Genomic DNA, 15,508 nt, shown 5'->3' with positions numbered 1-15,508 from the left:
ATTGAAATTCGTCGTCATTTAAATGCTGGTCACTGTTGTATCCTTTCCGTTGTTGTCTAGCTTCTAAAATCGCCAACGCTAATTGTCTGTTGAATTTGTTCATCGTTTTCAAAAGTTCATTCTGATGTAAGGAGCTAAATGTGGTTTTGTACGGCCGCTTTCCTCTAACACCATGGAATATGTTTCCCGGAAAGTTCCGTTTTGCACCTCCCGGCCGCCTGAGCATTAAATCTTCGAAACCATGAGGAACAAACTCTGGTAATACCTCCTCTTCTCTCTGAAAAGAAGACGGAACACCTATAGACGAGATAAATAAGTACGCATACGCTTAAACGTGTACATGTACCAACATATCACACTTTGAGCTTGTGTTGTTTATCGGAAAAGAATATTTATTGATGTGATTGGAGATTTACATTTTACTCCAGAATATTTCACTTATACGACGGTGGACATCAATATGGTAGGAGGAAATTGGGCTGACCTTTCCACATACGACCGGAGAGGAAGCTACCATGAGCTAGACTTAACTCACATAGATCGCGTTGCTCAGAGGTTCCTAGGTCATTGTGATGCGCTAGCAGGCTAACTAATAGGCCTCGGAGACCTCCAAAACAATGAAATAAAATCAAAAAGTTGCGCATATTTTACTGACTGCTCAGTTTGGAACATTTCTTTAACAGGTTAGTGATCAGCATACGAAAATAGAATATCGGAATGATTTCGCCCTCTTCAATGTTTGATGTATTCCAATGAACAACCAATCTGCGACACTGACTTCACCAAAATCAACACTATGGCGTTTAAACCAAGCCTCTCGGCATACCTTAGAACCTGCAGATGGCTAGGCGCGCTTTCCTTCCAACTGGTCACCTAGTATTAGTGAAATATTCTTGAGTACGGCGTAAAACACTAATCAAGTAAATAAATAAATACATACCTCAGCGTAAATGGGTGAAGACCGGACCATGGCGATGAGGTTCAGCAAAATTATGGCTGTGAAAAGTGTAGAGTGGTTCATTTTTGATGACTTCAACAGACCTGTAAATGGAAATAAAGACAACCTAAACGTTTGCGATGTTCGTATTGTCCTGATTGTCAGTCAGTTTTGTGTGTATTCTTTGTTAAAATTATAAGATTCTTGAACATGAATTGATTGCGCCAAACGCCGTAAGGAATAAAATCTGGAAAATCTGGTCATAATTTTGTTCGTATTTATTTTGCAGTGGGATATTAAGTAGAGAGAAAACATCTCAACATGAGGAAGCCTATTTGTTCATACGCGGCTATCCAGTGGGCCAATGTGACTGTCATTACGGCAAGGACACAGAACAAATATGTCTTTAGGAATCATCTCATCCAGACACTCTCCTTCTAGACAACTACAGTTACCACTAAGTATACCAGTCCCTAAATACAACAGCCTATGGTCTATGTGACAAGAAACATAAAACACACGCCAGTTAGTATTAGCACAAAACGAATTGACATTTGGACATCCATATTATCTCCACAACCGCCGTCATGGAATCATTTACACGCTTAATCCAAACTGACGTGACCTACTATTAAATAGTTCAAATTGGATTGGCCCATTAGCCCTCCGAAATAACATATGGCTTCGAAAGAACGATGTTCTGGTGTTATTTTTCACCATTTGAATGAATTACCTTACGGGAAGCCACCTACATTACGACTTCTAACAATATGTCTGTGTCTTACTTTCCCTTCTTGACAACAGACAGGCTGGATATCATTCACATAGAATATCAACTCAAGTATAAAACATTGCAGATTTTTACGCTTTTTTAACTGTTGTGATGGCTTCCTTTTGTTCACTAAGAAATAAAAAAAACGTCAACATCATATTTTGCGGAACGCGACTGAATTATATATGCACTTAGCATAAAGAAACATTAACAGACGAAAACAACGAACAACGTGAATCTCTTTCAGATAGAATGGTTCAGCAAAAAACACTTAATTTGTCAGTAAATCTTCCTGGGCAATTTGGTTGGAGGACTGACAGTGTTAATTTCTAAGTAGGTGTGTACTTAGTAAAAGACTGAAAACATACAGTAAGGAACAAAAAATGTAATACACACATTCTGCACTGTTGTACTTTTTTTCTTAAAATAAAACCAGATGCTGAAAATGTATCATAAAAGACCTTTTCGCACAGTCATTACTTTACCATGTATGAAAATCATGATAAGAAGGCAACAGCTCACGGGATCACCGGATGTACCGCTCGCCTTCCTGAATCGGACTTAAGATTCTCGAAAGTTTACATTCTCATTCTACAGTCCCCTCTCTCGGGAAAGTTAAGCTGAACAATGAAGATCTTGCTGCCAAAAATTAAGTTGACATCATTTTGTCTTTCATGTAAATCTTGACACTAAACCTTTTACACAAGCAGCAAATCAGTGGGCACCGTCCAGAATGTCGTCAGTAATTCCCTATGTTGAATGTAAATTGTCATATTCAGCGTCGTTCATATCCAGGAGTCCGTCCACGAAGGACCCCACGTGCTTACTGAAGTGACTGGCTTTACTCTTATTATTACCTACTGGAGAAGCAACTGACACTTAACCCAACTTCACCAGCACCTAGGAGGAAATTACTGCGACTGTTTTGTTGGTGAATCAGAGGAGAGAGCACTCCTGCGGGACCTTCAAGTCTGACAAAATCCCGTCTTACTGTTACACGTGGCGAGTCTGTGGAAGCGAATTGGGCCCAATTAATTAAACATCATGCAGCTTCCAGAAGGACCGCCCGTCAGGCACAAAAGCCGGGTCTGGAGAAATAAAGCCCTCAATGCCTATAGGTATTGCAGGCGGCTGTTGGTTTGACATAAAGTAGAGCAATGAATCAAAGTCATCAAAGGCTTTGGCGTCACTTTGAGGTCATTAACAGCCCGAGAACGCCATATGCCAGGAATTATTCTCAGAAGTGCAGACAATTGAATGTAACTGTTTTTAAAGTCAAGAAAAACTTAAATAAGCCCACTCGTCAGAAAAATAATAAGTGATTGTTTCAAGTATCCGTAACTTTTAACACGGTTCAGTGTATTTTTAGTGAAAATGCGAATCGACCAGAAGAGGAGTCAAGCGTTGCTCTTTGCAGCACAAGAAGTGTTATGCGTGTATTTTAGATAAAATTGCTTACATGATTGGTTATCATGATATCCTAGAACTTCATGACCGAGTGTTTTGCGTGCTAGCACAAACTAATACCGGGTAGCCTCTCATCAGTGCGGATACAGTAAGTTCAAGTAGAGTCTGTGCTGCCTTCCTATCCAGTTGTATGCGAGAAAGCCTGTCAGCAATCTGTGGATGGTCATGGGTTTCTCCCGAGCCCTGTCCGGTTTCCTCCCACCATAAAATTGGCCGCCGTCGAGTAAGTGAAATATTCATCAGCAGAGTGTAACCCACCAATTAAATAAATAAATAAATACATAAATCTTGATATCAAAAGCACCAGTCTTTGTAATAAGATTTAGACTTCAAAATCGTCTATTGCTCCTGGTGGCGCATGGCGGTCGACGGTGCTTTCGTGTAGTCTCACACCAAGAATGATCACTCGCCTCAATTAAAAAAAAACACCTGTCAGACGTTTGAAGTGTGACAAAAAATTTGCCAAATGCCGGTAGTTTACTCCGGCTTCATCCACCAATGAGACGTGATTACATTGTAGTAGTGAGCAATTTTTAAGGAAAGCAAACAAATTTTTCTGGCATATTTTTATGTTTGCTTTGACTTGAAAAGTCGGTAAGAGTAATCCCAAAAAGTGGAAATGTCAAAACTAAAAGAAGAAAGCAAAGAGGGAGAAGCTAAACAAATATGTACAATGTAAAAAAAATTAAACTGCTACTCAAAGAAATATTAAGAGTGAGTGCTTGGGGTTTAACGTCGTTCTCAACAATTTATTGAGACTTACGAAAACCTTTTGTTTAATCCACAAAACTATTATCAGTTCATTGGCAAAGAATTAACCAGATCGGGTGCCAAGTAAATGTATGATTACTCACTGAATCACGAAGTGTCAATTCCATGGTTTTGAAATGATATCGCCATAAGATAGGGGCAGAGGTATCTTACAGTATGGGTATGGTGAGAAGTTAATAACTAAAGCACAGACGTACAATCTACCATAAACATCTTATCTGACATCTTTTATCCCCCAAAATCAAGATCCGTTATTCAGTTGAATTAAAAATGTAAGTTTGAAACCTTTCTTACCTTGAGTCTTCCACGGAGACTGGGAATTTGGTACAAGATGCCGAATGATCTTGATACAGTAAAGGTTGTTACAGTAACGATTTGACTCTCATAGTCAGTTATAACTGGTTGTTCCCACTGGGGATTGCTCCGGCACGTCTGCCCCTGGCATCGTCCATCCTCTATAACTTGATCAACCACCCACTCAGTGCCCACACTATACCACCCGGGCCACCCAACATTAGCCCCGTTCTTGGAAACAACAACATTGTCCAATCAAAATGGAAGAGCTGCAAGACGTCGAATCCAGGCCAGCATCACCCTCAATTAACGTGTGTCAAGATCCAGAGAGCGCTATTGGTCATTCTGGCTAGCATGTACAGGTAGAACTTTGAAATGACGCAGGGTGCCCTTGACGCACCTGAACGATTAACAAATAAGCCTACATCTGATCAGAAGTACGTACTGAAGCAGGCAATGGACAAGTCCATCCAGTTTAGACATCTCATTTCCTTCAAATCGATGTGTGCGCCACATGAGCATGAGGGAGTCTGTACTTGTCATTTGGGTGACATGGTGTCTTATTTTACTGACGAATGTGTTTATTATGGATGAGAGCCGAAAAACACTTGAAAATTCAATGAGAGCAACGTTTGGGTGGAATCTACAGGCGCATTAAGCATAAAACACAAACAACAGGCAATACACATAAAGACACATATATATAGATATATAATACAAACATTATTACTCACTTACTCCAAAGTGAAAACGCCTCTCCTTGCGATGATAGATTGGCCTTTGAAAGCTGTTTCCATCAATTTAATGAACTGGTGATTTGTGTAGAGTGAGATAAACTGGTGTGATAAATTGAAACCTTTCAGCAATTTTACCCAAAGAATAGGTGTGCTAGATTTCCCTCTCAAATAGCCGGTCGTTATAACGAAGTTGACACTCATGGGACAGTTTAACTCCGGGTCAGACCAGACCCAAATTTGTTGACTTTATTACACACAAAGCGCACATTATCATCGCTCTGTCGAGTCATCGAATATATGTATGTTGTAGATAAACATCTCCCTGTGTTACTTGATTGTTTTTGTAATGGCTGGTAACTTTGTTAATTATTACTGTACGTTATGCCTAAAAGAAATATAGCCCCAATACTGTTAGTCTATCTAACCATCAAAGAAAACACGGTCTGTGGGCAGGGCACAGTCACATTTTAGAGACAAAGCCTGGACAATTTGAGGTTAATGCTACTACAAAATAATCAAGGAAGTGTCAGTGTTATGCTTTGTATCCATGGTTTCCAGGAATTCGCCGGCCTAATGAGTTGTTTCCTTACAAGATTCTCTCTACTGTAAGACTAACCCACGTTTGCACGATGACCTGATGTTGTAGTCGGTAACACGTTACGTCTTCTTTAGCTCTGAGAACGGTTGGCCATGTTCCCAATTTAGGTTCTACATTAACCGCTCTGAATCTTTACACGTCAGTCCCCTCTCCTGCACCGTCCTCTAAGTGCCAATGATTTACATCTCAAAAGCAGGTGTTCCGAGATCTTACAATAATTTGAAATTCATATAACCCCCAAAAATAAAGATCATAACATCGGAATTAACAGAAATCTGACCGACGCATCCACGGGCCAGCATTAGAACTTTACAATCGGTATTTTCTAATCAAGTGACTACGTTGCCATTGTAGACTGTCTTATCCCCACAATTATGACCCTGTTACTTTTTTCACGACAATAGCTTACATTTCCTATTGTGTATTATTAACACACAGATCAGTGTATAGAGTTCCATCACATTCTCATTCGCCCTTTTAATGATGTACCTATTCCTGGTTTCATTCAAATATTCCACGAATTTACGTCTCTCCTGACGAGGACGAGCGCGGCCAGGAACATTTGTGATAATTATGACCTTTATTAATGATGAATAACTAGGTGGTATAAAGACAGAATTACAAGATTAAAAGAAACATGTTTCGTAGCGTACAGTTTTGACATATTGAGGACAACGCACTCGAAAAGATCGCGTTCCAGGTTAGTGAACGGACGAGTACAGTTCTGTATTCCTGAAAGGTAGCCTACGAGGAATGAAACAGATCTCAGATCTGCGTTTTGTATAACTTACGTAGCTTATTTTTACATACAATCAGCAAATGATGTTCAGATTATATTCCTAAAAATACATCTTTTTAGACAGATGATATGATGATATTCAAAACTTTGACTCAACACATTCAACAATAAAAGTACTTTTGTAATTCAAAGTTTGAAACACATTCTTATTATAGTCTTTTTCTTTAAGCGAGTTGCCTATATTTAAAACCAGTCATAGTCGTTACCAAAACTGCCTTTAGTCACTGACTCGTAACAACACAAGCTCTATATGTGAACATGTTGAAAAGTTCATATGCTTGCAAGCAAGAGCCCATCGCCTCGATCAAAATTATTCAAAACCATTTGCATGTTGGGTATTAGGCGGAGTTCAACATGTTCTGACGGAGGGCGACACCAGTTACCTCATATGCTATCAACTTAACTGTAAACCCTGTTATTAGCACTGTCATATTTGATATTGGTTACACGTTTTAGTATAGTATGACCATAAGAAATGAATTTTATTTTATCTCTTGTAGTATACAATCTCACGGCAGTGTGGATTTCGAGATGGATGTTAGGAAATTAAAGCAATGTAATGTATTCGCAGAGACGGTAGTGTGGGCTGTGCTTGTTGGTGCAGCCATTGTAAAACAAATTTCTCTCCACGCCCATTGTCCAGGATCAAACTTGCTTTTGAATAATTATGACGTCACTCGAGGCAATTAGCTCTTGGTGTCGAAACTAAGCTTATAATGTTTAACATGATGAATTAGAAGTATTTTAAGCATTTATAATGTTTTAGAAGCGTTTGAAGTACTTTAATTGCGTTTCCTTGTAATTTTAAGGACATTCAACATACCAATTGGTAGAACTTGTTTTGTTACGTGTCACTGACTGAAGGCAATCTTGGTAGCGAGTATGACTGATTTTACAGACAGCTGAGTATAGGCTACTCGGTAAAAGAAATATACTATAGTTGAAAAGAGTTATTGACAATCGAGACTTAAGACCGTATGCCTTCTAACACACTCGTCTTTCCTTCTCGCCAACCAGTGTGTGACACATCATTTCTTCATTCTTCCTCACAAGTGTTCACTTTCCCTTTCACTTCACTCTTTCCGTGACGTTTCCAAAAACAGATTCCTGCATTTCTCTTACCATCCAGTGTACGCCATGGCCGCCCTTCTTTTACTCCAGAAATCGCGGAGTTTCTCTTTCGCTTTACCTTCTTTTTCCCTGTTCCAGTTTGGTGCTCTTTCTACTTTGGGGCAAGATATACGCCACTAGGGTATCATTAATATCCCTTTCAGTTTCAAGGTGGGCTGAAATACACTGGATGTATCTATGACGGCCTTTAATTTTAAACGCTACAGAATGGCACGATATCAGACACAATCAATAAATGACAACTAACTCCATCAGAAATACAAATAAAACCAGAATTTCCCAAGTGTTAGACCCCAGATTGTTATTTTTTTAATTTTTGATTATGCCTTGAAGGAAAATATTGGTGCATGTAATGACGTGCTACAAATATTGCGAAGGACAGTTCCATGCTGTCATATGGCATAGTATGTTTGCTGGTATCGGGATTGTTTTCGTTGTATCCTTGTTACAAAAGCTTTGAATACCCATAACCCATAAAGTCATACAACGGTTTGTGTATGAGGTAGATCAAAGACAAATGACTATTGGAGCATGATAGTTGAGGGCAGATGGAGCACATGGCCCTGTAACCCAGAAGTAATGTACACATATGGCTGACAGCAGTCTGTCTTTTGATAGCGACTGACTCTGGTAGACGTGTATGATTAACTCCCCACGTCACGATCAAGGATTGACAGAGATACATAACCTGGTTAGGTGTCGAGCCACGCTATGAATTTGTCCGAGACACGGTAATAATTGTAGAGATTAGTTTACAGTAAACTTGTATCAACACTGAATGACAAGGTCTGCATAGAAACTCAGCATACATCCCGACATAAGCCTCTCTAAAGTGTTGGTTACGCTTGGTTACCAATATACATGTATGCTCACTGTCTGGAGGACGAAATGTCATCAATCGTGCTCTCCATCTTCTGCCAAAGCTCGAATGCTTTGTGCAGCAAGACGTTTATCTTGATAAATGTTGCTTTCAGTATTGACTGCATTCCAACTGGTAATCGAGTGATTCTTTCTTAATGTTTAATGTCATTGTATTTGAATTTGCAGTTATGTTTGCTCAAGAAGAAAGGAAAGGGGCAGAAAAAGGCTTGTGAGAATGACCATTCGCACGATTTCGCCACTACTGAATAGAGTTTAGTACGATTTTTATTACAAAAGATGGTAATTGTCAATATGCAAAAATGGAAGTAGTACATATTTTTTCAAAGCCTTTCATCGTTTCCGTCAAGGCGAGACAATTTAATATGTTAATAAGTTTACAAAAATTTAAAACAACACTCAGCAAAAGAACCTACATCCATGATGAGAAAATTTTAAAATCATACATCAACATTTTCGATAAACCCACCTAGGTCTTTCGAAGGTAATGGTTGAAGAGCAGTGCACCAGACGCCGTGTTTGAGCTGGGGGAAATACTGTATGCGTCTGGAAGATTGCGCATACATTGCAGAATTGCCCTGAAGCTTTAACGCTCTCAAGTTTATGTGAGAATTAAGACTCATTGTAACTCAGCGTTTACTGTTTCTCCTTGGAATTGTTGTGTCAGTAATTTAGCATGAGGGATTAGATTCGATTGCGCCTTGTGGATTTAAACTAAGTCGTCGTATCAACCGGACTATTGCATATAATACGTGAGGTGTGGGAGGTCCTGCGAGTGCGCCGACCCTTCCGCCCACAGTATGTTACTCCGCTTCCGGACTACAGGGTTTTTGTAGCTTAGCATGATATCCAAGGAATTGCGATCTCTTGAAAAAAAATTCACATGTCTTTTTTATTAATTTGACTGACGATTCTTTTGGCAAAGTCTAATCGAGAGTTTAGTTAATAGCAAATATTTTCAATGGACCAAGCCCATCACCTCCAACTATTGTAAGTTTCCAGGTAGGACTGGTGTAGGTGATTTGACATTGACGCAAGAGATAACTCTGTTAGCTCAGTGACCATCCTTTAATTCTCCTTAACTCACCATTTGTCTGACTACACAATTACTGTACGGAATTCGTGTTTGGTTACACAATATATTGGACACAACTGGTGTCTGGCTACACATACTGAATGGAACTTTTCTATAATAGTATATTGCAGTATATCATGTAGCTAGACTCACTCATATATATGCTTGAGGTTTAATGTCAATCTTTTAAAGTCGCAATTTTTTCAGTCAGATGACGACGATGAGTCATCAGGTGTCTGTACATTTCTTGTGCATTCTTTTTTTAGGGCGAGTACATGTCGTTAATATCGTGCCGCCTCTGATATATCATGCCGAATACACTAGACATGACACGCCACTCAGTCACATGCTGATACCTGGCCAACCAGGTAGCCTCTCAGTGCTGAACGCCACGTTCATCAAGTGCCATTTTTAAAGTTTTGGTTTGATCCTATCGTCTCCTGACTTCACGGTGGGCACTTTAATCATTCTGCCAACACAACGGTCCCGAACCAGAAGGAGTTGGTTTAGAGCCCGTAATCTCATCGGTTTAAGCGCCTATCGGGGAGAGCGTCGCTATAGATAATGCAGTCAGCGAGGTCCCTCATATCGTGATATCATGGTATACACTAATATGAAATGGTTGCGATCATTTCATTAGGCTGCCCACATGTCGCCGCATCATATTTTAATCAGCTGAATCATTTGTAAAACTTGGCCATCTGTCGCGCATTAACTGACAGCGTATGGCTAAAATGCGAGCCAAAAAACGGGAACGTGGATCGAGGCTATTAGCATTGGGAGACATTCACGTTAATATTGGTTAACATTAATTCCACATAATCTGAAAGGATGGTCCAAGGAAAACAATAGGCAGTACATGAGTGGATGTAGGGGACAGCCTATGTATTGTCAATGCACATTATAGTCGATTGTTTTAGTTTAGAGTTCACGAAAGTGACCTGATTTTACTTTGGAAATGAAAAACAAAAAGTAATATAAGCAACATATCATGTAAAGCACCTTTAATGGCGATTACTGCATTCTGTTGAGAACCTGCTGACCCTTCAGACTGTCAATAATGGCGCGCATAGTACTCGCTGAAAAAAGTCTTAATGGGCATCAGGCTGCAGTGTGATATATAATTTACCACATCGCTTTAACTGAGTAAGTTAGCACACCTATAACAGTATTCATCAAATTTCTCTTTACTTTCGCTCAAGGTTATGGACAAATACGTATCTGATTTTAGATACATAAAATAAAAAGGTTGTCAGTTTATTACAGCTTTAGTTCTTATGCCTGTTACTGAAATGTTTACATGTTGGCCTAAAACTCAACGGCAGAATATTTTCATGCTTTGTCGTCAGTCACATCGAGATCGAACAATGTCTGGTACAAGTTTTATTTGTCACATTTTTCAAAACGGTGACCATTCGGGAGGTCAGGTCAAACTTATGATAAAGGACTTCCGTACACCCGGCATGGATGATTGTCGGACAAACCTGAAGATATTGGATCTACCGGTCCCATGTGATACATAATACTGCTAGTTTTACTCGTATTAAATTTGATTTCTACCTCTACAGTGAACCTACGATCTAAGAGCTAAGACTTTATTCAGAAGTCTGCACACCAAACTGTTGGTCAGCAAGCTCCTAATGTATCATACGCTCACAAGTCATCTCTAAAATATCTCCCGATTACAAAAGAGACGGACAGTAATAAAAAATAGTATATTTACATGTAAGTAAAAATTTCTGGCAGTTTGGGCAACATTTTCACGTAGATAAATAACCTTTTTGATACCTGTAAATTTACAGCTAATTGTGTAGTGCCCATTAAGTAAGGTGATGTAAAAATAGCATCGACTCTCCAATTCTTTCACAACTAAATTGCCCTTAACTCCAATAAAACGTATATCAACATGATGTAAACTTACGGCGAAAATGAATATAAACTTACTGCTAACATGAGTGTACTATGTAACTTAAAGTGTATTTGTATTTATACAGTATTTTGTAGGCCTTTACTCAGTTTGCCTATTTAAAGTATTCATCGCTCTTCTCTGTCTTAAAATACAACAACATATCGTTGTATATGTATATACTGGGATTGCTTTACTCTAGGCTTACTTATCTTCCTCCAAATTCCTATCGTGGACACACGTGTCATTTGTCTCAGCAAGACTTTATTTCCACATATATTGCACTACAGCTCAAATGGAATAAACCTTCCCCATGGTCATTTGAAACATGAAACTGAATTACACCACAGCTCCTGTCATATTAAGACCGTATAAAAAAGCTCAGTTATTCATTTTGTTTTCAGTCAAACTTGAATTTGAATTATTTACTTATTTAGTTGTTGTTTATTTGGTGTTTTACGCCAAACTCAAGAATATTTCGCATATACGACGGGGGCCAGCATTATAGTGGAAGGAAACCGGGCAGTGACCGAAACCCACGATCATACGCACGTTGCTCACACACCTTCCCACTTGCGTACGGAGAGGAAAACAGCATGAGCTGGACTTCAACTCACGGCGACCACACTGGTGAAAGGCTCCTGAGTCATTGCACTGCACTAGCTCTCGGCTATGGAGGCGTCTAAACCTGAAACTGACGAAATACATGAAAGTGTGGGGAGAAAGGGACACAAGACATCCTTGTTTATTTTGTGGAATTTGCAATTTTTCTTCATATGAATAAAATTGTTTTGTGAATCGAAGCGTACTTTTATTCATAGCTTGAGTTTGGACATCGGAAACAGTAAAATACTCAGCGTGGGAGTCGGGGGAGTAGTGTGTCACCTGGTCTCTGATTAACTGATATATTTGTGTAGGTGAAATCTCAAGGGAGTGGGACTCCTATAAATGGCACATTCTCCCAACCATTAGGTATTTCAGTGCTCACTCGAAAATATGTGGAAACTAATTACTTTATTGGTTGTTTTCGGTAAATTATGTGCCTCTAAGTCATCTGTCATATAATATAATAATATGTAAAACGTTTGGAAAATTAAGCTCTAGTTACACCCACACTCCATGGTAGAGTGCAGTTTTCTTGGTATTATGTTACAGCAGCCGCGGCCGTGAAGTGTCAACACACAACACCAGCACCGATCTTCTGTAACAACGATGACGACTGTCGCAGACACTGTGACGAGACCCATCAAGGCACGTGCGACACGGCGAACGATCACACTTGTGAATGCGTGAGAGATCACGGAGAAGTGATATACTGTAACGATGACCACGACTGCGCAATCCACTGCGCCCGCCATATTGGCCGATGCCGCGATAACAACCAATGTCGATGTCTTGCCGGCTCGCACTGGTGGGGGCCCTGATACCAGGTAACTTTGAACATAATGTCTGAACTGTACACTCTATATTCACTTATCTGGATTAGCCAATTCCAGGAGATTCTTTTTAGTGATTTTGAAAAACATCTTCCGTTTGCTTTTGTTTGATTTTTAATGTTCTCATTTTCATACCGGAAACCATATAAGGTGATTTCTGGTCTGATCCTGTTTTCGCCACAGCAAGACTGAAATCTTGTCTATGTGGCGTTAATTAATAATCATTCATTACTCCTGCAGTAGGGAGCTCCCAATTCCACCACAATGGAATATATTCCTTCTTATTAGCATTATCCTTTCACCGAACCGCCCTCAACTTATTCATCCATGAACACAATCATGGTCGCATGCCGTGAATCAGTCCAGAATCTTATTTGGCATATTAATGCATACGAGTGAGTTGGGATTTAACATCGTACTCAACAATTTCTCAGTCATATGACGACGAAGGAATCCTTAGGGTGTATGTAATGTACCTCCTTGTTGCAGGGCGGATTTCCACCGCCCTTTTATTGACTGAGACGACTAATCGAAGACAAGTAAACCGCCCCGCCCGAGCCATTATACTGGTACGGGTCAACCGGTCGTTGCGCTATCCCCTTCATGCTGAACGTCAAGCTAGAAAGTTACAACTTCCTCTTTTAAAGTCGTAGGTGTAACTCGACCCAGGATTGATCCTGGATCTACCGCTCCCGAAGCGGACGCTCTACCTGATGCATACTACAAAGGCTGACAGGAAAAGGAAAATCATATGAACTATTTACTGTACAGCACGTATACTCAGCATGATCTAGTGAAATTAATAATGGGTCAATAACGTAAGCTAAAGTCACGTTTATTAATATGCATGTGCGCTTTTCAAAATAACCATTTGTTGCAAGAACAGTCAATTTAATAATAAATTATCTATCTGTAAATAATAAGCACACACCTCGTTTACCTCAGCATGGGACTAATGCACTTCTGTTTATTTTATAATTTATTCAGGCAGACCGGTCCCATTAAGGAGAAAGTTTATTATATTTGTTGACAATGTACGTACGTAAGTGACAATAAATTGTTTCAGCATAAACGGAATTACATGTTCTCTTTTCTACGGAGGAGGTTTACACAGAGTTCGTTTAAAAAACATTTTTGTTTAATTTAGGTCTTATGTATGGTAAATGTGGACAGGTATTTGTACAAAGACCAAAACGGTTCCTCTGAGACTTTGTGACAAGAGGGATAGTTACAGTTGTGACAATGTAAATTATCCCTAATTGTACAGCAATATACGGAAGAGTGCTTCATATGGCGTGTACCTTGTAGCAGTTCTTAGATCCCCTGTGTAAACAGGGTCAGCTTGCCATACGGAGCGGTGTACACTGGGTTAACTTGGTTACAAACCACAAATTGCTAACACAGAACCAGGGTACTCTGGGCAAGCAAAAAGAAAAGGGTGTATAACCCGCAAGCTGGTAACATATTACCAAGGGACTCTGGACTAGAAAGCCATAGGGAAAGGGCGCACAACCCACAAATTGGTGATACCCTGGACTAATGAGCGATAAGAAAAGGGCGTACAATCCACAAATTGCTGATTACCTGAGCTAACAAACGATAGGGAAAGAGTGAACAACCCAAAAACTGGTAACACATAACCAAGGTCTGTATGTATGTATGTATGTATGTATGTAGGCAATGTATGCTTGGGGTACATACTTAACCTCTGACGAGGTCATATGGCGATGAGAAGTCATTATAGGTATGTGTATATATACTGTCTCTTTCCGTGGAAGGGCGAGGCAATGCCGTCAAAGTGCTGTAGTTGTACATATGCTGAAAATATCAGACCCCTCACTCAGTCACATTACGCTATTACCAGGCCAACAAGTCCAGCTTTCTAGGTCTAATCTCCCTGTGCTAAGCGTCTGGTCTGACCGGACCCGGGTTCGACGATCCAAGCCCCCCCCCCCCCCCCCCTCCCGCCGACTTCGAGGCGGACGCTCTAACCTCTTGTCCACAGAGACAGAGGTGGTGATAGAGCCAAGGCTAAAAAAACAATAGGAAATCCACAAACATGTGCACAATCCACAAACAGGTGACATAGAACCATGGGACACAGGGCGAGTTGATGTTAGTAAGACAAGCACGCTACGCATCTTCTCTAGATTGACATTAGGAATGGGAATTATTATAACTAAATGCGTGCTGAGGCGAGGAAGAATGTTCTTCCATTTGAATGCCACGGACAAATGACAGAGACGGTGACAATAAGCGATCGTCGACGGTCGTGTCGTCGTTGGTGCGGTCTAACGCTCGTTGAAGATATGGTATAATTTTAAAAAATTAGTATGGTGTTTAACAAAAGTCAAATAAAAACAAATTTTGCCGGCTGATATCATACATTTTCTCATGAAACTTAGATTTGAAGCGGTGAACTATGAAAGACAGTGGAAGTGTACGCTGTATTGAAAGGATGGATGAGAGATAGGCAGAATGAAGCAGTATTTCTGCACATACAATGGCTGCATGATATCCAGTGCAGTGATGAATGCCGGCTCCTAAGACAATGCTGCACACTGGTCATCCAAAACAACATGACGTCTGATGGTCTTCTGGTATCAAGATATAGCCGAGGGGTTATTTCTGTCTTTGGTTAAAACGATTATCAATAATTCATGACATTGGATGCGGCTATGCTGAAAAGAGTACTGTGTCCACATC

The 15,508-nt window shown here is 40.0% G+C and overlaps 1 long non-coding RNA gene across 1 annotated transcript; it reads left to right on the top strand.

Moving 5' to 3' along the window:
• Positions 1-12,352: 12,352 nt before the first annotated feature.
• LOC135462158 (uncharacterized) lies at positions 12,353-13,879 on the top strand. The gene is made up of 3 exons (XR_010443438.1): positions 12,353-12,396; positions 12,522-12,796; positions 13,790-13,879. It is a non-coding gene; the product is annotated as an uncharacterized LOC135462158 (long non-coding RNA).
• Positions 13,880-15,508: the final 1,629 nt, after the last annotated feature.

The sequence above is a fragment of the Liolophura sinensis genome, chromosome 1 (assembly GCF_032854445.1).
Source record: "Liolophura sinensis isolate JHLJ2023 chromosome 1, CUHK_Ljap_v2, whole genome shotgun sequence".
Lineage (NCBI taxonomy): Eukaryota > Metazoa > Mollusca > Polyplacophora > Chitonida > Chitonidae > Liolophura > Liolophura sinensis.
Note: the sequence above shows the minus strand (reverse complement) of the source record. Positions and strands in the feature narration are given on the sequence as shown.